This window comes from Carassius auratus, chromosome 9 (assembly GCF_003368295.1).
Source record: "Carassius auratus strain Wakin chromosome 9, ASM336829v1, whole genome shotgun sequence".
NCBI lineage: Eukaryota > Metazoa > Chordata > Actinopteri > Cypriniformes > Cyprinidae > Carassius > Carassius auratus.
Window position 1 is genome coordinate 2927448 of NC_039251.1, and position 26371 is coordinate 2953818.

The 26371-nt window shown below is 37.9% G+C and overlaps 2 protein-coding genes and 1 long non-coding RNA gene across 6 annotated transcripts in view; all 3 read left to right on the forward strand.

Moving 5' to 3' along the window:
* LOC113109173 (NACHT, LRR and PYD domains-containing protein 12-like) overlaps positions 1-26371 on the forward strand; it is a 1059377-nt gene that overhangs the window by 527559 nt on the left and 505447 nt on the right.
* Positions 1-26371, forward strand: part of LOC113109178 (NACHT, LRR and PYD domains-containing protein 12-like) — a 365574-nt gene that overhangs the window by 53101 nt on the left and 286102 nt on the right. The gene's annotated exons all lie outside the window — the stretch shown is intronic.
* Positions 13038-15141, forward strand: LOC113109246 (uncharacterized). The gene is made up of 2 exons (XR_003292899.1): positions 13038-13225; positions 14393-15141. It is a non-coding gene; the product is annotated as an uncharacterized LOC113109246 (long non-coding RNA).

The window sequence follows — 26371 nt, forward strand, 5'->3', positions numbered from 1 at the left end:
AATTTTTTTTTCTCTCAGCAACAACATCCCAAAAGAATGCCGATCTTGACGCAGTGATCAATAGAATAGAGGTGCTGGTGGCCAGCATTAAAAGAAGGTCCCAGCGCCTTTACAAAGACACCGATGGCAGCAAAGGTCGGGCCCGGATCCGGCGCAAAATCAGAGAGGAGAAGGCCATTCTTAGCTCTGTTGTTGAAAAATACAACAGTATGGTTCCAGATACAGAAAGAATCGCCTTTGACATCATTCTCTCTGACGAGACAGTTTGGCCATGGCAACTTTCACATGGTGGTATGTACACAAATCTGTTGACAATTTTGTTTAATTCACAGTAGCAAAAAAATAATTATGCCTTATCCCAGATTATCTCAGAAATTCTTTGAAAAATAATCATACTTATAATTGACTTATTTTCCACGACTGTATCCCAGACGCTGTAGATTTGAAAACCAAGAGGAAGGCGTTTGATGTTGTGATGGCTATCAGGAGACTTGAGGAGGAGAAGAAGATTGTTCTTTCTGAGATGGCAAAGCATTGGAAATCTCTCTCCACTCGTGCAGACACACTCAAGGAGATGTCATGCCAGCTTTCCAGTGAGGCATTGAAAAGTACACATTAAGTAATGCGTTGAAATACTATACTGTACATTGGAATTTTTTTTTTCTGATAATGTTTGTTTTACAAGGTGAGCTGTGGGATCTAAATGAAGAAGGGATCAAGGGTTTCCTCAGCTTAACTTTTGAGAAAGAAGCAAGAAGTCACCAGAATGATGAAGCATGCAAGAGACTGTTATGCTAAAGTTTTGACTGGAACAAGTATGGACTTCCAGAATGATTGGGATGGATACGACAGTGACTCTGAATGTCAGATGAGTTTGATGAGCTCTCAAGTGAGAAATGAGCATTAAGTCATTTTTGTTGCAGAGTTTCCTTTTTATTTTTTCTCCCACTCTAACAATGCAGCCCTATTTCTGATACCGTAGGGGGTCAGAAATGTTGCTGTGGGGGCCACCACGGTCAAATCAACTTGGAGGAAACACTGTTTGTGTGTCAGATATGCTTGAATAATAGTATTCATCATATCTACATGTGACATTACAACAATAATGAATGTAATTAATTTAAGTAACTGTTTTTCCAATAGTAATCTTCTGTTTATGGTAGAACAAAACTGTGCGGAAAAGTTTGCAGGAAGGTGTAAATATGTGCATTGTAATAATAGTAATAAACATAATTCCACTAATGTCATCTGCTGTGGCAAATCTGAGTTTTCTGACAGTTTTACCTTGACACACAAACCCATTTTTTTCTGAAGTTGGACTCTTGCATCATCTAATGCTACAAATGGTCTCTGAAAGCATCCTTGACAGGACTTTATCAGCTGCTTCTCATGTGCAGTGAAAGTACATAGAGGTTCAACAAATGCAAAAACTGGCCCAAAACTTGAAAATGTGACTTAATTATATACACAATAGTGGTTATTATATACACACAATTAAATTTTTCAGAATTTGGATGTTTAATAGGGAAGCCTCACTGAATTACTTCAAGATTTGCTTTAATAACTACATTTCCTGACTATATGAAAAACCGTGTTTTAAAAATACAGCCTAATAGCTCGTTTGACTAATTTGCATTTGTTTTAACTTGTACTGTTTGAAAAACAAAAAATAAACCATACAAACAGAAGCATTTTTTTTTCATACATGTTATTTAATTTTCTAATATTGTGGTTGATAAATATTAATAGCAGAGACTACAGGGGAAAAAAAACATGAGCATATTTATGTGTGAGACTTTGATTTAAAATCACATTAAATTATTCAATTTTTGGCACACTTCTTGCTCAGCCTTCTGCACACAGACACAAGGAAGCAGACAGACTGGCTAAACCGACCGTCTGCTAGCTGCCTCCCGTCACAGAGGTCAGTTAATACTCAGCACATAGAGACTCTTTCACCTAGATATCACACTATAGAGACTGTGTCTGTTCCCCGAACTAGAAAATACAAAAAAACGTCCAAACCAAGTTAAGAGTAACAATTTAATTTAGGTTCAACAAATAAAAAACAAATGCAATACGAATAAACAAATGATAAAGCTTGGCTTACTGAATATCAGATCCCTTTCTACGAAAACACTTTCTGTAAATAATATGATCACTGATCATAATATAGATGTGCTCTGTTTGACAGAAACCTGGCTAAAACCTGATGATTACATTATTTTAAATGAGTCCACCCCCCTAATGCTGGCTTAGTGTGTTGTGCTTGCACAGGGTGTGTGTGATGCGTCACGTGCAGTAGTGCGTAGAAGTACTTGTTGTCAGTGCATGTTGCATGTTGTGTGCTGCATGTTGCTCCTGCCTGCTACTCTCTGCTTTCAGCTACTGCCACCGGCTAGCCCCCCTAGTGGAGGTGAATAAGAGGAGCCGAGTGCGTAAGCCTCCTCCTGCCGGTACACAGCCTCTCTACCACCAAGACTCCTGCAGTGCCTCCACGTGGCCACACACGGATACTGGGTGCCGCGAGACCCCAGGCTAATCTGCAGGGGATCTCGGAGCAGCAGTGGGCCCCAGAGGCACGACGTGCAGCCCACCGGCGTGTGGATACGCCCTGGCGTCTGCCAACCACTGCCCCCAGCTAGGGGTCAAATAGCATGGGCAGATAGGGCTCATAGCCTTGGATGGAAACCTGTCTAAGAGAAGGTCACTCTGAAATAAAATCGGGACTGTGAGGAGTTGCGCCCCACAGTCCACTATCAGCATAGTAAAGCCAACCATGGAGCACAAAGACATTCCAAATCCTATACTTCCAGCGGCGGGAGTCCGCAGGAACATCGCGGCGGACGGTGGTGCTGGTTCTCCTCCTGGAGGATACCATTACAACGGGACCTTAAACTCTGGGATTGTCCAGAAAGAAGAAAACAAACAACCCCAGGTATTTATTCAATACAGTGACGAAAAATATAGCATCAACAAGAGTTGGTTCAGTTGCTTTGACGCAATCTTTTTTGTTTAAAGTGCTATATAAATAAAGGTGACTTGACTTGGCAACTCACACATCTCATTTAACCATTTCACAAGCTGATGAAAGGGTCGTGACATGGGTCAGAAGGTATCAGATGTCATAAATGTTGAACCAATCCATCAGCTCTGCGCCTATTGGTGTGTATATGGACAATACCTTTGGCTGGAAGGCCCATGTTGAAAGTGGGTGTAATCATTTAGAGCAAACCCTCATGGTGAATCAGAGGGTTTTATATTATACAAGGCTGCATTACAGAGTATTTTAATATGAAGATTGTGGAGAGGAATAGAAACCAGTCTCTCCAGGCAAGCATAAATAATGGGGTCTGATCCATCTTTATTCTCCATACCAAGTATGAGTTCTTATCCTCTGGCAGAAGATATAGGTACCCCAATCTAAATGTAACATATCTAAACTATAGCCCTATTTGGACCTACAGTAGCTCAATTAAAACTTTAAATAATGTTGTTTGAGGCTGGTTGTGCAATAACTTCATGATATAACGCAAATGGTTGTGTGTTGCTCGTCACTGTTTGTTAAACATGAGCAATAGATTGTTACTGTGTGACGTGCTTCAGCAGGGTTGCCAACTCTCAAGCATCTGGCGTGACACTCACGCTTGGACTTAAGCGTGAGATTGATGCTGAAAGCATAAGTGTCACGCCAGATGCGTGAGAGTTGGCAACCCTGGCTTTAGTCTGACTACATATCACTTTGTTTATGTTGTTTTTTATTGTAAGTATAGATCAGCTGTATGATAAAACAATATGTCAAGTGTTATGTGTGAAGCATTTGAACTCAAGGCAGATATCCCTCTGGGGACAATAAAGGAGGCTATCGCCCAAATCGCCCATCATCTGCAAACCATGAAATGTAAAAATTTAAACGTTGTAGTAGGACAAAATTGTCAACAGTGCTATAGCAAACACATCATTGGAAAGGTCTCAACATGGGGATTAACATATTTCATTCTGAAGAGGATACATTACTCCTGCTTTGAAATATTGACCTTTGAACCTTGAACCCAGTCCATCTTTGAAGGCTTGTCATTCAGCAACAGAAGGTGCTAAACACATAAGACCAGCAGCTATAGAAAGCTCTGGGCCTCTACTGTCATGTAGATATGGTCACCAAAGTTTAACCACTGTAAGCACTGTCAAATATGGTAGTAAGCTGTTTTCACCTATTTAACGATTACATTTTTAAATCTGATGACACCAGTGTGTTCACCATCCCCCAAAATCACAGGGTGTATCCAAAATTGTACACTTTTGACTTCTAATTATGAGAAATATACCAATATGTTTAAACTACAACTCCCATAATAGACGCGCCACATAAACTGTCACAAAGCATGTGCGTTATTTCGGGGGGAGGGTGGGGGGGTGGGGGACATGTTCGACTCCTGTGATTCTGCGAAACTTAGGTCTCTGCAGAGCAAAAGTGGGCGTTTATCACCATGTGGGTATTTTCAAACTGCTGGGTGTTTCTGAATCATGCAATCTAAGTGATCCCCCTTACCCAACCCCACCCCTAAACCTAACGTCACTATTACATAAACCAATCATGTATCATGGTGTAAAAATCTAGTAACTCCCATTACTTTCCTGCAGAGACCTATACTTGGATTCTGCCGTGAATCACTATGGCCGTGAATGGTCTTCATTCCATTTCAAATTGCCGCCGGCCGACGAGCACACAATACATGAGACAAATACATGAAACTGTATTTTATTATTATTGTTATCTGTATTGTTTAAATCTTCAAATACTACGTTAGACAAAAACATTAATATAACGAATATTATGTTGTTGTTTTTGTATGTTATTGTTGTTTTTTTTTTAATTCAAGAAATGTTTTACACTAGTGCAAACACACATTTCTTAGAAAGCTAGAACATTTCCCAAAAAGCATATATTAAACAAATGAAGTCAATTTTGCTAATATATATATATATATATATATATATATATATATATATATATATATATATATATATATATATATATATATATATATATTTTACGTCACTTCTGGAGTGTTGTTGCTGGTGACAAAACCAATGATTATATATATATATATATGTGTGTGTGTGTGTGTGTGTGTGTGTGTGTGTACATTGAAGCGATACTGGCGTTAAAGACCAGCTGATCGCTGTCCGATTCTGTGAATGAATGCCCGCATTGCATTGTGGAATATAGGCTTTGAATACGTCTAGCTCGGATCATATAATAATATTCTGTATTACAGCATACTGTAATATTTCTCCGGTAATTAGACCAAAATAATATGCAAATAAAGAAATTAATACCATGATAACATCTAAATAAATATTGATAGTTATAGTTTAAAAAATATAAATAAACAACAAAAAACCCAGCTTCCCTGGCCCATATAGATTGAAATAATAACATTAAAAGTGTAAAAAAAATGTATTGTCTTCTGCTTTTTACTACCCATCCGGGGGTAGACTTGCACACACACATTCAGTGTGTCAAAGTAAATGGAAAAGGCCACTAGTGCAGAAGACAGGGTTTCATGTGCCTTGCCTTTAGAAGCATTTTTTTAAAAAGCCTTTAGAAACTTTCCTGAATTAAAAAAAACCATGCTTTCACATTTTTAGAGGCTTCTGGACCCTCTTGACATCTGGTCTTGGTAAGCCTGTGCATTTATCCACCCCTGCCTACCTCAGCTACCCTTTATACAGAAAATGTATGATTTAGCTGGTGGAATCAACTGTCTCTTCATGGTGTCAGTTAATTTGATTGAAAACATGTCCCACCTTCCTACATATTTTGGTGCATCATATTGCAATATATAATTTGATGTGTTGAAGAATATTTCAGTTAATTGGCTAACCCACAAGGTGAATGGAAAGACATAAACAGAAATATAGTAACACTTTGATTTATTTGAACACAGCTTTTAGCAAGAATCAGTAATAAAGAAAAAAACAGCATGACAGCATGTTAGGGTGGAAACCATTGAAAGTGTGTAACGTGGCTCCTCCTTCTTATCTAAAATCATCACATGCGCAAACAGGATGGCTGTGCCGTAACAGCGAACTCGACAACTCATAGCAGGTATTCAACTCATACTGAATTGTAGATGAATGGGTGACGTCACACATGCTTGACACCTGGTGAGAACTGGCAGGCCGGCTCCCATGTCTCCTCCCAGATTTTTCCACTGTAAGTATCAGTAAAAAAAAAAAAAAATAATAACAACATTAGAACAGTGAAAAACAGAGGGGCCATTTTAACATAATAGTTTCACAGCATAAATAGTTGTAAAAAATTATTGTACGGCCTTGTATTTGTTTTTATACAAACCTATACATATATACTGTAATGCTTGATGCAATGTAACAGATAAACATCAGCCACTCCGATCTATGAAGTCATAGAAAGTTAACTAGCCAATAGCCTATATCAGTCAGCAAGGATGATCTTGGCTGATACAGATTTTTGCCAGTATATTGGTGAATGTCTACTTCCTACATACAGTAAGACATTAAAAATCCTGAGAGTGTAAAGGAGTTTTTTTCTTTTTGAATGAGGTTTTAAATTATTTATCATATTTTGATTTCTTTTTTGACATTTTAAATCTCAGTCCAGTGATTCATCACACATTGATTTGTTCTTTCTCTTTACTAATGGATTCACAGCTAAACTGATCTGATCTGAGAGAGTGAAGAGTGTGTCATTGTTCTCTACAGGTTGAGTGATTGTGACGTCACAGATGAAGGTTGTTCTGCTCTGACTTCAGCTCTGAGATCAAACCCCTCACACCTGAGAGAACTGGATCTGTCTGAGAATAAAATAAGAGATTTGGGAGTGAAGTGTCTCTGTGCTGAACTGGAGGATCCTCACTGTAAACTGGAGAAACTGCGGTAAGATCACTCAAACCTGTGACCTGTGGTCAGGGCTGGACTGGGGTTAAAATTCAGCCCTGGACAAATCCAGTCCATCTGACCCACGAGTTCCTCCATGAATGTTTTACTGGGTGACAGGGCCTTTAATTGGAGTAAATAATACTAGATATTACTGAATTCATGACAAATATAACAAACTTAATAATGTATTTGTGTCACATAGAAATGCACTTGACAGTAAAGCATTGATTTTGAGCTAGAATGCAGGAAATCTATTGATAAATAAATTCTGTCATCATTTCCTCACCCTCATGTCAATTCAAACCTGTGTGACTTAAGCCGGGCTCAAACTACAGGAGTTTTAAAATCATAACCGATTTTGAAATCTGGTTGCAGCACACACACGAGGAGAATCTCTTTCAGATTATCTTCCCTCAAATATTAAACATGCACACACTTCAAGATTTTAACATCGTGGCACATCACACACTGTAAGATATTATTAAGATTATAACGCCAGAGGGAGTGCCTCACGTGATCTCACGCAGAAGATCGTCAAGGTTCTTTTTTTTAATATATATATATATATTCTGTCTGTCTTCACTCACCTGGTTTTCACTTATTTCACTCCAGCGCTCTTATAGCTACTTACAGTTGTGATGCGTTTTCGCACACATTACAGACCGTTGTGTTTGTCCAGTACAGTTTTCTCTATCTCCACTAGCTTTCGAAGCCCTGCATCAGCTGATTTGTGTTTTTGCGCATTGAATGTGAAAAGTACTGACGTAATCATATAGCCATCATCATCCCGATTTAAATCCTAAATATCAAACATGTTTGATAATAATCAGGGCTGCCCCGATTTGTGTGCGAGCAGATCGGGAGGTGCGACATCGGGACAGATCGAGGTGCTCGACAAGATGTTTGCTCTGATTATCGGGAGGGGGAAATTGGGGCTAAATTGGGCTAAATATCCTGTAGTGTGAGCCTGGCTTTAGTTTCTTCTGTAGAACACAACAGATATTTTGTAGAACAATACAATACAATACCCTTGATTTCTGTATGGACAAAAACTTCTTGAATTTCTGAAATTATCTTCTTTTATGTTCCACAGAAGAAAGAAATTCATACAGGTTTGAAATGACATGATGTTGAGAAAATGCCAATTTTCATTTTGGGTGAACTAAGAACTTATTTACTGCTAATATTTAATATTAAGCAGGCTAATAACGGTAACATTTATAATAAATACATCTCTATTGTACAGTGTTAATAACTGCAAGTTAAATTACTATGGTGATGAATTTACAAGTCTATGTTTTGTCATTTTCCAATTGACCTCGTCATGAAGTTTAGATTGTGGTGTGTGTTTTCAGCCAGCATCACTACAGAAGCTTTAATGTTCTCATATCACACGACTGTAAAACACAATTCTGTGTCACATCTGAATGGATCAAGACACTCGTGTTGTTGATCACTTTACTCCTGATGACCAGTACATCCCTGTCTGTGGGTCACAAGTCAGACTCTCTGACCATTAGACCACGACTGCCCCATATACAAAGCTGCCAACTCTCACACATTCAGGGTGAGACTCATGCAATTGACCCAATTCTCACGCTCTCACACCCCCATATTATGCAGGGTTGTCTTGCCCCAGCAACCAAAAATACAGTTCTTTTGTGACATTTCGCTCTCGCTCTGATCAGTGAAGTCTGTTGTGCTCTCAGTGCTCTGCTATACGGGAGCGCGCTCTCTTCCGGGAGAAGTGCCTCAGGACCCATATAAGGAAATTCCGCTCCATCTAACGTCACACAGAGCCATACTCGAAAAAAACTTTCTGAAACTTGTGACAAACCGGAAGAGTTTTTTTTGGAACAAAAATACTCCTTCAAACGTACAACTTAATTTTTGAAACTTTGTCCATGTTTAGCATGGGAATCCAACTCTTTAACAGTGTAAAAAACTCAGTATGCATCAAATAGCATTTCACCCCCCCCTTAAAGGTCATCTGTAATGTTTGGCAAAAAAAATCAAGTCATACTCCACATTCCATAACAGATGGGGGCAGTATACCTCAATAAAGTGAATTGGTCTACTCTAGAGTAACAAACGAGAAACGGCATAGTCTCTATGCTCCGCCCCTACTTTCACAACAACACTACAGCCATAGCCGAAGCCTAACTGTGCGTTCACACCGCCGGCGTCTAGAGCATCAAAAATCACTCTTGCCGCTCTGCTCACGACGCTGCAGAAAGATTTGTGAGCGCTCAGACGCTCTAACGTAGATCGAATGCTTATTTTGTATTTTGACAAAGCAGGTTAGTTATGATACATCGAATGCGATTTTCATGCACCTCTCATCAGTAAAGACGCTCCTGTAATTAGAAGTATATCTCCAGCATGTGCATTCAGATCAGGGTTGCCAGGTTTTCACAACAAATCCTGCCCAGTTGCTTCTTAAAACTAGTCCAAAACTAGCCCAATCGTGTTTCCGGGAGGTTTCCCGATAAAAATTGCTTCCCGGGGTTAAAATATAAATTTTTGGGAAGGGTTTCCCTGGTAAAATTAGCAGTTTAGGGGCTAAATATCACGTTATTGGTATTGGGATTGCTTCAAACCGCGGACATGAAAAACAACCGCAGACTTGGCAACACTGCTTCAGGTGGAGCGGCATTTACTGCACAGAGCCTTAGTCTACCGACAACTAACACAAAATCGCTTTCAAAATCGACAAAGAATCGCCTGCGATTTTAACATCGATGTTGTGTAGATTGTCAGTGAATTACGGCTCCGTGTAGTAAATGCCAACCAGTGTTGCCAAGTCTGTGGCGGTTGTTTTTCATGTCCGCTGGTCACAGCGACCCCAATACAAATAACGTGATATTTAGCCCCTAAAATGCGAATTATACCAAGGCAACCCTGCTAAAAAAACTATATTTTAACCCCGGGAAGCAATGTTTTATCGGGGAACCTTCTGGAAGCGTGACTGGGCTAGTTTTGAGAAGCAACTGGGCAGAATTTGTTGTGAAAACCTGGCAATCCTGATCTGAACACACGTACTGGAGATATACTCCTAATTACAGGAGCGTCTTTACTGATGAGATGTACATGAGTAAAGACATGCACAGCCCTATATAATAAAATGGGTAACGTTAAGTTATAGCTAGCTGATTATCAAATGCAGCTACAGTTAGCCATCACTGACATTGGCACGTTTATCGAACAGCCTTCGATACATTTCTATGTTATAACTTCCCGAAAACAAATACACAAACATATAAAACAAACTTCTAGCGAAATACTAACAGCATCTAACTTGCAAGTTCGGATTCGAACCACATTTCTTTCAGGTCCATCAGTTGTCTCCAGCAATTAAAAGCAGTGCCGATGTTTACTCTGGTATTCTTATCGGATTTGATTTGTGATTCTGAGCGCGGTTGTTTCCCTGTAGCGGGTGTTGGTCTCTTGCCAAGGGCTTCAGCTATGCTTCCGCTCTCTTCTCTGAACTGAAAGTAGTGGGCTGTACTTTCCACACGATTGACATCAGGTCCAGGTACGCCCTGCGAGTTATTCGTGTATTCGTTGCAGGTTGGCTGGTGGTTATGTTGTCCGCATACTGCCTCCCACGGCCGAAACTGGTATTACAACACCTGCCGGGCCGGGGCTAGTAATGCTAATGCTAATTAAGGTTGATATCTCTGCAGCACTATAACTTGACATTTTTTTAATGACATCATCGCCTTTATTTCTTCTCATTCTTTCGATGCGTGTAGGTCATGTTATGGATATTTTTACCTCAATTTCTGCATATGGCACCTTTAAAAGATGGTGCTCACTTTAAAAAAAAATGGCATAAATATAAAAATAAAACCTTTAGGAGTCAGCTGTCAGCACAATTAGAAATAAGATATCAGCTCAATAACACACTCAGCAAAATATTGTGTAATTATCGTTATCGATAAAATCCCAGAAATCACAGAGATATCATATTGTCAATATTGGAAACCCTTTATTTATTTACTGTGGCCTCATCTGGCCACCCCTATTATAATTTTCTGGGGCGCCACTGCTCCCATCTGCACGGTGTGAATGGTGAACGCAGGCAGGTCAGTGACTTACAGGGCGCTCTGTGTCTCCGTCCAGTTTAGGCTAGTAACTAATAGACCTATGCTGTTATATAGTTTATATAGAATTAAGTTAGCATTAGCAGAGTTGTTGTGTTTTGCAGCACTGAGCAATTATTTTACATATTTGTATCATAAAAAAAAAACAGTACAAAAGCATTTCCAGATGACAAATATGTGGACATGCCTAGTAGGTAATTTTAATAATTGTTAATAATAATATTAATATTGTTAATGTTAATAAATGTTTGTGAAAATAAAATGAAATGTAAATCTCCCAAGAAATTCTGTACAGATACTAAATACTTTGACAGTGTAGAGATTAAAGAACCTGAGATACTTTGATCTCCTGAGAAACAGACAATACAAACATACACGAGCATCTTCGAGACACCCCATGGACTGGAGGAGCAGGAGACCTCCTCCCCTTCTGGCCATTTGTTTCATTATAAATCCCTTCACCCATTCTTCCTTCTACTCAGTCTGCTCAAAATGATTACATGAAAATGTCAATGTCTGGTATCATTTGAAATGTCTCAGTGCAACTGGTACAATGGTCTCAACCTTACAAAAGTAGATTAGAAGATAATACAGATCCGAAGAGTCAAGAGATATTTTGATTACTGTGATGGGAGTGTCCTTTCCTAGGGTCCTCCATGTAAATTACCCCCTGTTCCCATTGAGGTGTAAAACCACCCAGGCTTGGGACCTGAGTTAATGCAAATTCCAATTGTTAGTTCCTGTCTCCATCTCGGGGGTTGTTTTCTTGGTCTGAGGTATTTAAAGGATTGCAGCAAAAGGATCAGCGCGATTCTGTAGCCAGAAAACCCGTAGTGTGTTGTGTGTCTCTTCACTTCATACTATGTATTTTCTAAGGTCAGGTATGCTTATTTTACTTTAAGATTAATCTTTGAGAATTTGATGGTTTATAATGCTATGATTTGATATGCTTCAATTGGATATGTAATTGGCAGAACACATATTTACCTGACTGATAATAAATTGTTACATTTGATTTTATTCTGTTTTACTCTGTGATTATTGACTCTAGTAAATTACGTTGTATCCTTGTTAGCAACATGAGCACCTGAATGAACAAGTTAATATAAGAGTAGGAGTTAACTAGAATAATCAAATGTCAGAAGAATACTAATTAAAAAGGCATTCAACCAATTTGCATTTCAACCTAAATTCGAGGTCATACTAAAATGGAGTCAGATTAAATAAATAATGGAGTCAGATTTGAGTTTAACCTAAATTGAATTAACTCTACGCGCTGAAAGACCGAACACGCAGGAAACCTTCATCCAGCACCGGATACCTTCCTTGGGCCGAGTGCCTGGACCTTACAACAGTCAATATATACTTAATACACTTCTGCTAATGCAAGGATTTTTTTTTTGTATTTTTCTCCAAACCAAGCCACGCCCATCTATAAGCCCCTCCCCATATCAAAACCCTGCCCCCAAAATCACACTCTAAGCTGAACTCAAAAAGTTGGCAGCCCTGCCATATAGATGATTGATAGATTAGAAATATTAGACAGAATGGAAGGTTAAATGAGTTTGAATGGTCTAGAAATAGAACATAGAATGGCAGTTAAATGGAGTCTAAAGGCCTTCAGTTTGTTTACATTTGAATTTTGACAGTTGGAGTTTGAATAGTCTTGGCTCATCTGAACATTTCCTTAATGTAAGTCTGTGGGATTTTGATGATTTTTAATCTTCATTTTTAGGTCAACTGTAAATCGTAATTAGAGGAGCAAGTGACTGTTTCTCCAGACAGATCTGTCCTTATATCACTATGAAACAATATCTCACATTCAGCTCTGTGTGTCTGTTCAGTCCTGAAGCACATGACAGTTTCAAACAGCAGCATTGAGCATCAACATGCAGAAATCTCATTCTATCAGCAGCAGTTTGTGGCAATGCTTGTCATTATATCTCCTCTCCTGCTCTGAGACCAGAGTCAATAACAAACTACACACACTTCAACTACAATTACCACTGTGTCATTGTTGAAAGATTGTGGCGTCACAGATGAAGGTTGTTCTGCTCTGACTTCAGCTCTGAGATCAAACCCCTCACACCTGAGAGAACTGGATCTGTCTCTGAATAAACTACGACAATCAGGAGTGAAGTTACTCTCTGATCTGAAAGATGATCCACGTTATAAACTGAAGACATTAAACTACTGTGAGTATATTATTATTTAAATATTTTAAAATGGCCAAAGTTTAGTAACAGACATATTTGGAAAATATAAGATAATAATTCAGCTCCACTTTAGTTTCTGTTCTTTAAACTGTTTAATTCTGTGATGATCTATGAATATATGAATATGTTCATCTCCTCCAGTGTCTCTGTGTGTAAATGATAAAGAGAGAGTTGTTGATCATTCACTGTTATTAATCTATGATCAGTTGTTCATCAGATCAGAGTATGTGAGCGGAGTGGAGCGTCAACAATTTCTCCTCCGCGCTCCGATCATTTAATTATCACTCCGCTCCGCTCCACTCCACACTCACTGATATCAGAAACACCGCTCCACCTTCACTCCACGTCTAAAGTATTTCAGTATGTGTGAAATTACACACTTTAACTTCTGTTCATAACGATTATTAAACAATAAATAAAAAACACAAGGAGAGTTTCAAAGTGGTTTATTGGGACACTAGTGTGCAAACTTTTTTCCTACCACATGACAAATATCATACGTCAGCATTAAAAGGTATAATTTCAGCTTTTTGCAGTGCAAATTTAGTTTGTAATTAAATGTTTTCTCCAGTTATTTTACTACGGATCGATGCATTTCTTCTACAGATTTCTGCTCATTCAAAATCAGATACAGATGAAGTAGCTCTGTAAGATTATATTTGCTTGAATACATTATTGAGAAAGCGATTGCTTGTGAATAATTAAGTGTTGTAGTAGTCTACGTGTTTTCAAACATCCTTGAGAACTATAACTTCCCGCTCATGTCCATATCGCCGTCATAGCCTTCACATTCTTTCTGATTTGAGTGATCCTTATCTATCAAGCTAGCTAAATATGTTTAACATGTGATTTCTTGCTAAATATCCAGTTATATTATGGGCTGTTGGCATGAATTGTACTCGTGACGGAGCGGTGCTGGAGCGATCTTGGAGCGAGTGAAAACCACGACGCTCCAACTTTTAAAAGATCTGCTCCTCGCTCCAGTCAAAATCACACGCTCCACTCCGCGCTCCGCTCACATACTCTGATTCATATCTCTGACTGTAATATGAATATACTGTGTGTTTCTGAGCTGGATCTGCTGATGTGATGTGACAGCAGTAATGTCTCATACTCATATCTGACTGTCTGTTTGTTTTATTGTAGGACTCTCAGTATTTAGACGTCAGTTCAGTTTCCTCAGGATCAGCTGATGGTGAATAAGAGCCGCTACAGGAATCAGTGATGTGAAGTTAAATGAATGCATGGAAGTGTAATGTGTGGAGCAGTGTTGATGAACAGAAGAAACAAGCTTCAAGGAAACTAAAGTAATTCATCAAAAGACGTTTTTATCCAAAGGACATTCAGAAAATAGTTGATATTTTTATACAGCACTGAAAACAAAGAAAATTAATGTGATATTTTCAGTGATGGGCTTATATCCTGAGCTGTCCAGATTTAATATAGATCATCATAACTGTGTATCCTGAAATTCAGAAATAGAAAACTTATCACTTGTACATTTTCTTATATTTTAATCAAGTCTAACATTTGAGTGTGTAACCTATGTATGTATGTGTTTATTTTTATTAAAATGTGTGTCATCTCGAGAAGAGGAGCTTCTACTTGATATCATCATGAGAAATGTGTGAATGTGTGAGTTTTTTTTTCTTAATGTATTGTGTTTCCTTCAGGAGCCTCAGTGAATGTGTGAATCTTCTGTAATAGTTGTGTTTGAGTCCCTCAGTAGTCTTCAGTGTGAAAAGATGAATCTCAAAATCAGACAGTCACTGCTGGAAAGAGTTCAGATACGCAAAAGATGCTGGTAAACTGAAGAATCTGCAGGAGCTAGAGGATTTTTATTATGTTTAAACGTAATCATCTATTATATAAAATATCTTACTCGGGTCAGTACTTTGCATTTAGTATTATCTCTTACTTTGTTAAAATGATTCACTATTTCTCAGATTCTGTAACATTCGTATGTCGCTGTAAATATCAGCATCTGCAGCAGATTACAGCATATATTTGCTGTGTTTGATTGTTTAAATCTTCCTCTTAAACATGTCTAATAAGGCTGTAAAAAAATCTATTCTAATGCAAAAATGCTGATGAATTTGAAATGATTATGGGGATTTGTTTCTAATTGTTTAAGCAACGTAATTAATTATACAGTATTGTTCAAAATAATAGCAGTACAATGTGACTAACCAGAATAATCAAGGTTTTTCGTATATTTTTTTATTGCTACATGGCAAACAAGTTACCAGTAGGTTCAGTAGATTCTCAGAAAACAAATGAGACCCAGCATTCATGATATGCACGCTCTTAAGGCTGTGCAATTGGGCAATTAGTTGAATTAGTTGAAAGGGGTGTGTTCAAAAAAATAGCAGTGTGGCATTCAATCACTGAGGTCATCAATTTTGTGAAGAAACAGGTGTGAATCAGGTGGCCCCTATTTAAGGATGAAGCCAACACTTGTTGAACATGCATTTGAAAGCTGAGGAAAATGGGTCGTTCAAGACATTGTTCAGAAGAACAGCGTACTTTGATTAAAAAGTTGATTAGAGAGGGGAAAACCTATAAAGAGGTGCAAAAAATGATAGGCTGTTCAGCTAAAATGATCTCCAATGCCTTAAAATGGAGAGCAAAACCAGAGAGACGTGGAAGAAAACGGAAGACAACCATCAAAATGGATAGAAGAATAACCAGAATGGCAAAGGCTCAGCCAATGATCACCTCCAGGATGATCAAAGACAGTCTGGAGTTACCTGTAAGTACTGTGACAGTTAGAAGACGTCTGTGTGAAGCTAATCTATTTTCAAGAATCCCCCGCAAAGTCCCTCTGTTAAAAAAAAGGCATGTGCAGAAGAGGTTACAATTTGCCAAAGAACACATCAACTGGCCTAAAGAGAAATGGAGGAACATTTTGTGGACTGATGAGAGTAAAATTGTTCTTTTTGGGTCCAAGGGCCACAGGCAGTTTGTGAGACGACCCCCAAACTCTGAATTCAAGCCACAGTACACAGTGAAGACAGTGAAGCATGGAGTTGCAAGCATCATGATATGGGCATGTTTCTCCTACTATGGTGTTGGGCCTATTTATCGCATACCAGGGATCATGGATCAGTTTGCATATGTTAAAATACTTGAAGAGGTCATGTTGCCCTATGCTGAAGAGGACATGCGCTTGAAATGGTTGTTTCAACAAGACAATGACCCAAAACACACTAGTAAACGGGCAAAGTCTTGGTTCCAAACCAACAAAATTAATGTTATGGAGTGGCCAGCCCAATCTCCAGACCTTAATCCAATTGAGAACTTGTGGGGTGATATCAAAAATGCTGTTTCTGAAGCAAAACCAAGAAATGTGAATGAATTGTGGAATGTTGTTAAAGAATCATGGAGTGGAATAACAGCTGAGAGGTGCCACAAGTTGGTTGACTCCATGCCACACAGATGTCAAGCAGTTTTAAAAAACTGTGGTCATACAACTAAATATTAGTTTAGTGATTCACAGGATTGCTAAATCCCAGAAAAACAAAATGTTTGTACAAAATAGTTTTGAGTTTGTACAGTCAAAGGTAGACACTGCTATTTTTTTGAACACACCCCTTTCAACTAATTGCCCAATTGCACAGCCTTAAGAGCGTGCATATCATGAATGCTGGGTCTCATTTGTTTTCTGACAATCTACTGAACCTACTGGTAACTTGTTTGCCACGTAGCAATAAAAAATATACTAAAAACCTTGATTATTCTGGTTAGTCACATTGTACTGCTATTATTTTGAACAATACTGTATATGGTTACTAAACATTATTTTAAACATGCACTTTTTTTCAAAGATAGTCGTGTTATTTTATTGCTTTGCAGAAACGTTCGTTAGTAATATTTCACTCGATGTGTCTCTTGTGTCCTCGGGAGAGAAGACAAAAGCATCCCTCCAACTGAAATTATGTCTTTTAAATTCCATTATTATTAGAAAATGTATTATATTTAAGAACAAAACTCAAATTAGGTTTTACAGCTCTAGTGTCTAACACACTGAGTTCCAGTTAATCTCAAAGAGAGTTTCAGTGTGGTTTATTGGAGCACTAGTGTGATCTTCATTTTATCAAATTATTATAATCACAACTATTCATTTTACAGTCCTGCTACTAGCATTTTATTCAGACTAATATATATATATATATTTTTTTTTTTTTTCAAATGGCTTTTGCACATAACATTAATACAAAACGATCTGAATTTTTGATTGTGTAAATTTTTATTATAAACAAGTGTAATTTAACAAAAATGAATATTATATGGGATTTAAAACAGTTTTGAATTAGATTTAGATTGTTTTGTTTGTTTTTTCACTTTAATATTTAACATTTGAAATTTAACACAATGGATTTTTAAGGCAAAGTTTTCTAGACATGTATTTTCAAAAAACAGATTTTTTGTTCTGACTTCTTAGACTGCAAATATCCAGTTTTTAAAACGAAGAAGAAATTCAGAACATCAAATTCAATTTTCTAAAATTCAAAGAGGGACACCGCCGAAATACAGCTGCTCCCGGAACCAGATTTCAGACAGACACCTCAGATTTCTGAACCAAGTGGAGCTTGACCCTTACGAAAGGAAAATATATTTACCAATATATTTCTTAAAATTTTCTTAACATTTTCTAATATTTTATATATTTGAGTACATTTAATAATATATTGATGATACATATATTATATAATATATTGCAAAAATGATTGCCGCTTACAATATATTGCAATATATTGGAAAAAATAAATATATATAAGAATATATGCTTAATATATTACATGATATTTTCCAATATACTGCAATATATTTGTTTCATAAGGGGAATGCAGTTTACCAAAGAAAAGAAAGTATGAAGCAGAACGCACGCTTGCTGTTCTCTGGTGAATTCTCTCTTCATGAACAACAATGTAGAGCTGTGCACACAATGTAAGTAAGAGATTAATTTGACAGTGTGAACAGCTTCAGTGATTATAATCAGAGTTTTTGAGAGAGCTTGAACTCTTGCTAGACTGAAGTCAATGATAATGTTCTTGACTTTGAGGATTGATTCTTTGCTCTCTTTCTGTTCAGTGAAACGCTTATAATTGGTAACGTACAATGTTTTGACTAATTCATGTTAAATACAAAGTCAGTCGTGTTAAATATATTTTAAGACATGGTTCATTTGTGGTTACAGAGCTGACGTTAGACCAAACCAAGATTTCATCATAACGGGACAAAAGCAAGATAAGCACAAGAGATGCAATTAAGTTTAATTTATAGTGCCTTTTTTACATCGGTCAAAAGCTAAAAAATAATGAATCTGTTTTCTTTTTCTCAAGTCTTACAGACACAATCGACACACTTAAAGAGGCAATAGACCCTTCAGCCGTTTTCATCCTCTGTGTCACAAGAGAAGACATGTTCTCCCGAACCCTGACACAGAAGAAGTCCTCTCCGAAGAATCCCCTCAGAGTCTCTTTCATTGGAGATCCTGGGATAGATCGAGCTGCTCTGATGAAACAATTCCTGACCGCTGTGTGTTTGTTCTCAGATGAAGCACCATTGCATTAATTATGCAGTTTTATCAAATGTAGTCATCATCTTCTTTACTAACTTCAGTGCATTTGTTTATTAGTACTGGAAACTTGCTTTTTTCACAGAAATGATGGCCGTAATTGAGGAAAGATTATTTGAGGGAGAAAGCACTGGGAAAAATCTGAAGTATTCAATTACAGACTTTCAGAAGGAAAATTTCAGGAAGGTTTATTAGCATTACAGCTGGGTAAAAAAACATTGATGTCTCAATTTTAATTGAACCGATCTCATCTTTACAAACTGATTGGTAAATCCCAAGGATGGATCGTCTCTTTACAGCTGATGAATGAACAGAACATTATAGCACATCTCTCATCCATTAAACCACAATAGGCTTTGTGCTTTGTTAGCACACTTGAAAGATCACGTCTTCCTCTGTTTTTAACACCAGTTACAAGCTACAGCGCCAAATAAACATGAATGAATGCCAAAGGGTCTGTAAACAGATCCAGGACAATTTACTGACATGAATCCTGTCACATGTAATCGCTCAATCAGTGCTTCAGCCGTACTTCAGAGACGTCACAAACAGCTCGTCAACAAGATGTCATGTTTCTCATCAAATCCATATTCAGGGACCATCAACTTGGTATTCAGCTACAAAATTACTTCTGGAGAGGAGCATTTTGATAAATAAATACACCATATTACATTCATTGTAATGTTTAATCAATATTGTTGTTGTACTTTAGGATAGTTGGTGAAATAATGGCAGTGAGCATTACTCAGGATGGACCTTTTTCATGGAGTGGATTTACAATTTCATTTCTTCCGGGAGATTAATAAAGATGAGCTGACATAACAGATGCAGACCTGCTAGATCTGATTGACAAGGTTTTCTAATTCAACTCAATTCAGATGTGTATATACATCTGTGTAGTGTATGTGTGTGTTACTCCTGGTTTTTATTTCTTTAGATTGAGACTGCAGACACTACAGCCTTGCTTGAGCTTTCTGAAAGAATCGTAGCATGTGGTACACAGGATCCTAACATGTGATGAAAGGAAGACATTGTCAGGTGTAGTATCCGTGATTCTGTCCATCTGACTCTCCTCCTTTATCTTCAATCCACACATCAGGGTTAGATGTTTTTGGTACATTGTACTCATTCGTAGACTCTCATCTTCGATGTCCTGAAGGTATAGCGGTTAAATAGTTAGGAATCCACTTATTACATGAACAGCAGTGTGATGACAGAATAACAAAGACGAGATGTCCGTACTGCAGAACACCACTTTACATGTCCCTAAACCTCCCTGTCTCTACCCCTGATCTAGATCCATCTCCTCCAACTTTAAATATGTCTTAACCGAGCGTCTCTGCTCGCTGGATCTTGTGTGTTCTGCAGTGAGGGCTACTGACTAAGACAGCATTACCATTCCTCGTATCTCTCAGATCGCTCATTATTTGTGTGCATCACTCCAATCTGCCACAGCTGCTCGGGACTTCGATTGTCCTCTGAGGAGAGTGAAGGATGATTCCAGGCTTCTGAACATGTGTCCAAGTCTGCCTGAAGTCTTGGGAGAAAAGTGTAGAAAACTAGTGTTATAAAAAAAAACTTTTTTTATTATTATTTTATTTTTTCTAACTGAAGATTCATTGAACTTCTTTTCATTTTACAAGTTTAGACAATTGTACTTTACCCTTGAAACTGTTTTTTAAACACAATTTTTGCATACATAACATGTCTATCTGGAATAACAGCTGTATTTTGGTGAATAGATAATCTCTGTTCATCGATGAGTGCTGGAAGAAAGGCACATGGTCACTTACACATGTTATGGACCACTCAGGAATATATTGAGTTATGATGATATTTGTGGTAAATATAATGTAAGAAGCTCCTCTAAAATTTATGATAAAATAATTTATAATATACCATTGCAGATGATTAAATTAGTTAAGGAACAAGAAAAATATTCAACAATATTTCCCAAAATACATGATCGTATGATTGAAAATGTTAACTTTGCTGATACAAAATGTTCTCACAGATTTTTGAGGAATTGTGTATATTATAACTTTGTTTTCCAGGACGAGTAAAGAGATCTTATATATTTTGTCTGAAATTAGAAATAATTTTCTTACATTTCCTGACAAGTCTAAATGTAAAGAGGTGCATTTTAAAATTATGAATCATATTTATCCTGCAAAGGATAGATGGGACCTCTAATAGATGCCATTTATGTAATTTGGAGATAGAAACAGTTGAACATCTGTGTTTTCGGTGTAAGTTGGTACAAACCTTCTGGAATGATGGGTTCTGTTGATACACCAAAGATGATCTGCAAGACTGATAAAGAAAGATAAATTAACTTATGTTCATGCACGCACATTTAGAAACTCTTTAAAATAGCGGCAGAGAAAACGAAACCGAAAGTAAACTGGAACCGCTCTGACAGACTCTGCACATGCACAACTACGTCACGCGCACATTGACAAGACTACCCTTACAAACAAAGAAGGAATTTAGTAGTTAATGTGAGTGGGAACTATTAATTATGTGTTTGTTCGGATGGGACACTTATCTGTGTTGCGTGCTGTGCTTTTGGGGAGTGCGTGAGTGGCCCTGTCCCAAATGAACACTTCATGTGTCCTCGCGATCTTACAGACTTACAATAGCCGCTGCGTGCGCGTGTCCGTTAAGTCCACGAGACCGTAGAGCAGTGATCGTCAAATCTGGCTCGCGAGATCCAGTTTCCTGCAGAGTTTAGCTCCGACTCTAATTAAACACACCTGCCTGTGATTTTCTATTGATCCTGAAGACACTGATTAGCAAACTCCTGCGTGTTTGATTAGGGTTAGAGCTAAACTTTGCAGAAAAGTGTATCTCACGAGCCAGATTTGAGGATCACTGCCGTAGAGTGTCCCATTTGTCATTTTAGGGTTCAGAAGGTGCTCGCGAGCGTCCCCTAGCGGCCGTTATGCGCCTCGATCCGCACTTCTGACCCGCACCGGCGCGAGCTCCGGCACACTTTACCCGACAGACAAAGATAAACGTTATTAACGTGGCTATTATTCTGGATGCTTGAACATGTTGAAATTCCAGCTTTACTTTTCGAAACACAACTTAATCGTGCAGCAGTTGTGTATCACGACTACTGGCTGAGACCACAAGCGAGCTGTTCAGTTATAAAGGTTTTACTGACACCAATAACGATTTTATGACAACTAATCTTTTGCCATGACCTAACAATATTTGTAGATGTAGTTGTAACAAGAAGCTCTGAGTGAGATCTAGTAGTTACAGTTTAGCTGCTACACAGCAATATCACATCAGTGTTAGAGACAGAACTGCTCTTTCTTTTCAATAGAACTGAAGTTGCACATGATTTCCAGTCGGTTTGGTTTGTTAAAATCATCTTACATTATGATACAGGACATTGTTGGCTTTATAGGAGAAGATGCCAGACTTTTGTGCAGTCTACAGATTCTCCAATCGCCATCGTCTCAAAACGAGAGCCCGTGGATCACCTTTCACCTGTAAGATATGACAATATTAGGATTATATTTGGGATAATGGTTAGTTACTCAGTGGATGTGTGTACAATACAGGTTCTGTTACACAGGAACAGCGAGGCTATGACATAATAGTATTATAAGATTGTTGTTGACCCAAAGCTTTTCACAAGTTTGTTTCCACAATCACAGAATGTTTCTTTTCTTCAGGAGCGAGGACTTTGACAGAACGGGGCAGAATGTGCCAAACAACTTTCCAGCTCATCTTCAAAGGGTCTGTGTATCACTGACCAATAATAATTCAAGGTGTATAAGATTGATATATCAATATGTGATTAAATGTCACTTTAGTTTTTGTTTCTGCACCACATCGCTAAAATGACTAACATTACCTTGCAGAGCAACAACATGTGACAGAAGCTCAATAAAACCGTCCTTTTCAAAGAGCATTAGCCCTTTTTATCTCTGTCCTTCACAGTAGTGTAGTTCTCTCTACAGGGAGGGGATTTCAACATGCAGCATTTCTTTATGTATATCTGTAAAGGGGAATCTTGTACCTGTTTTTATTTGCAAATAAATATAACTTTTATAATAGTTTATAAATAGAGACTTTTATGTAATTCTTCCATATTTTGTGTATTCATTCTATATCAGAACTCCTGAAATATAATCCACAAAATATAAACACAGTGTCACAAGTCTTTTATTGTCAGTGTGCATTTTAGGGAACCAAAAGTCTTATGGGGAGTTTCCATAGGGCATTTTACAAAACACATGAGCATATCTTGGCAAATAAATGGTCTAAGTCACTTCTATTTCATTCTACATTGATCTTCTTTTGCACACAGCTTCACACGAGCTGGTGCTTGGGCTCAGTTGTGTTTCTAAAGTCATATCAAGAGACCTAGAGGCTGAAATGTGTTCAGTTGAGATGTTGTTATCCGGCAGAAAGAAAAAACAATATTCTAGCCTCTATAACTCTGTGCCAGTACTTCACACAATTATTCTGATTGTTTCATAAGAAACTACAGGGTCTCAGCTTTCTAAAGAGCTCAGGCATTTGATGAGAGGCAAAAATATCTGGGAACAGTGATCTCTGAAGTAGACACAGTGCAAAGTAATATTCATATTATAAAAGTGTATATATATCTCATGTTGCCATTCTAAACACTGAGTTTTAGTAGCCTATATATTGATTTAACATAAATACCTTGTGTGTGTGTATATTCATTGCACATATCTGTTCTTTTCAATGTTATTTTCATCTGGAAGTCAAGTCTGCTTTATTGTCAATTCTTCCACATGTACAGTACATACATACAGAGAAAAGAAACTGTGTTACTCTCAGACCCTCGGTGCATACAGATAACATTAACAGTAGAGCCTAAACATCTAGATCAAATATAAAATATGAGATACAGCTATACAACAAGTTCTGGAGTGAGTTCAGCTTCCTGACAGCCTGATGGATGAAGCTGTCCTTCAGTCTGCTGGTCCTGGCCTGGAGACTCTACTGTGTCCTCCCTGATGGCAGCAGACTGAAGAAGCTGTGTGACGGATGTGTGAGATCACCTGCAATGCATTAGTGAAGTAATTTACTCTATTTACTGTCATGAAGAAACCACAGGAAACAAATGGATAAAGACTGAGAGTCAGTGTTCAATATTCAGAAATGTCTCCTCTGTTTCTATAAAAAGTTAATAATGTTATTACAAAATATTACGCTTGTATGTTTTTTCCCCTCATTAGATCAGATCATTTAAGCTGTCATATGTTATTTTGTGTCCCGCAGATGTTACAGTGTGTCACACCTATGGGGCATGTTGTCACATTTCACTTCCATTATTTAGGGTAAATGAAAGAGTATACACTGTAATTCTGAATCAAAACCACGTGTTTGATGTGTGAAAGTTCTGAAATAAATAAAATGACACTCTGAACCCCATGTGGATTTACACAAACTGAGGAAGTCCAAAAGTGTTAGTTTGGTGTTGTGTTAATGTTATTATTAATGTTATAATACCTTTTGACGGGGAAGTAGTGGTCTAGTGGTAAGAGAGTTTGACTCCTAACCCTAGGGTTGTGGGTTCAAGTCTCGGGCCGGCAATACCACGACTTACAGTAGGTACTCTTGAGCAAGGCACTGAACCCCAAACTGCTTCCCGGGTGCCGCAGCATAAATGATACCCACTGCTCGTTGTGTGTGTGTGTGTGCGAGCGCGCGTGCGTGCACACACACTTTGGATGGGTTAAAGACCATATACAATGACAGTGACTGAAGTGTATCTTTTTAAGACCAAATACAAGGAATGAAAACACCTTGGAAAAAGATAAAGCAAAATGTCAATTAAAATGCAATAGTAGCAGAAGAGAGATGATGAGATACAGACAAACAGAGTAGAAAATATTACAATATTCAAATCCATCAAAAAGTGTATTTACTAGACTGGGATAAGGACATATGTATACATAATTAAAGACACACATTTTTATGAATAAAATAAACACAGATACATTTGAGATATGTAGTTGAAATGTATATTAAATGTAAAAAGCTTTAATTTAGAAAGAATTGTATTGAAAGAAATCATAACTAACATTTGAAGGAGGTGTGTATTTCTTCATGAGACTCGATCAGTAGAATGTAATCGAGGACGCGTTATGTCACGCACTCCAGTGCAGCAGGTGGCGCTAAACACATTTAACGATAGACTGACAGCAGACAAATGAAAGCAGATGAATGAATGGGCGGGGTTTGTATGTTGTTGACACCTGAGGTCTCTTGCGCATGCGCGGTCTGCATCACGAGGATACGCCTTTATGTTGAAATCGAAAGTAAACTCTCGATACCGAATGTAACTTCACATTTCGAAGACTTAAAAACTGGCATAAAAATCTCATTACGGTAAGTTCAGTTATAAGCTTTTGATTTCATGTCATATTATTGTACAATGTTTCCGTTTCAACGTTGTTTTCATCCTAAACTCCACCGTTGTAGTGAGTTGTGACGCATGTAAAATCAGATGATCGGAAGTTCATCTTCAGGATTATAATAATATCACGCTCTAGGGATTCTTTACAAATATAGCTGTGTTCACCCAGCAAAAGCTGCGTTGAAGGATTGTTGGGAACATCAGAAGTCTAACTACTATAGCTTTGGGTGGATTGTAGATATTAAAGCCCAGAATGTAGGCCTGACGCAATTTAAGTTCAGTTCGACTGTACCATTTTCATCTATACCTCCATGGCTGTTTGTTATGCCAGTAAAGGACTTGCAGCTACAACTGGCATTGAAAAAGGAAAGTAGCGGTACCCCAGAATGGCTTGTTGTTCTACATTATTTTGAGCAGTTTAAAGAACACCCTGTACTGTGTACTGATGGGTCTAAAGATCCCAACAATGGCAGATCAGGAGCGACAGTGAGTATTACACAATATAACATCAAAATTAAAAGAAGAACTTCTGATTATCTTGCAGTGTATACTGTCGAACTCACTGCCATTGCTTTAGCTCTTAATTGGTTGTTTATTAATTATATTAGGGGCATAAACAGAGCTGTAGTTGCCTCAGACAGTCAAGCTGCATTATTGAGCATAAAAACAGGAAAGTCATGCAAGATCTATTATACAAAATTTACCATATATTGTTTCAGCTGCATAGTAAAGGTGTTTGTGTTCAGTTTGTTTGGGTCCCTGCCCCTGTAGGTATTGATGGAAATGAAGAGGTGGATATTCTAGCTAAACAGGCCTTGAAATTGGATGAGGTTAACATCAATGTCCCTCTGTGCAAAGCTGAAGGGAAATCTATTATTCAGGAAAAAGTGATTGGGATGTGGCAAGAGCAGTGGGATAGTAATGACACTGGCAGACATCTTTACTGTGTGCAAAGAAATGTGTGAGGGGGAAGATCTAGGGATGGAAGTAGGAGAGAAGAGACAGTGCTGACACGTTTAAGGATTGGCCATTCAGGTCTCAATAGATCTTTATTCTGTATAGGGAAACATCAGACAGGAGGTTGTGATTATTGCGGTCAGCCAGAAACAGTTGAACATGTCCTAATAGAGTG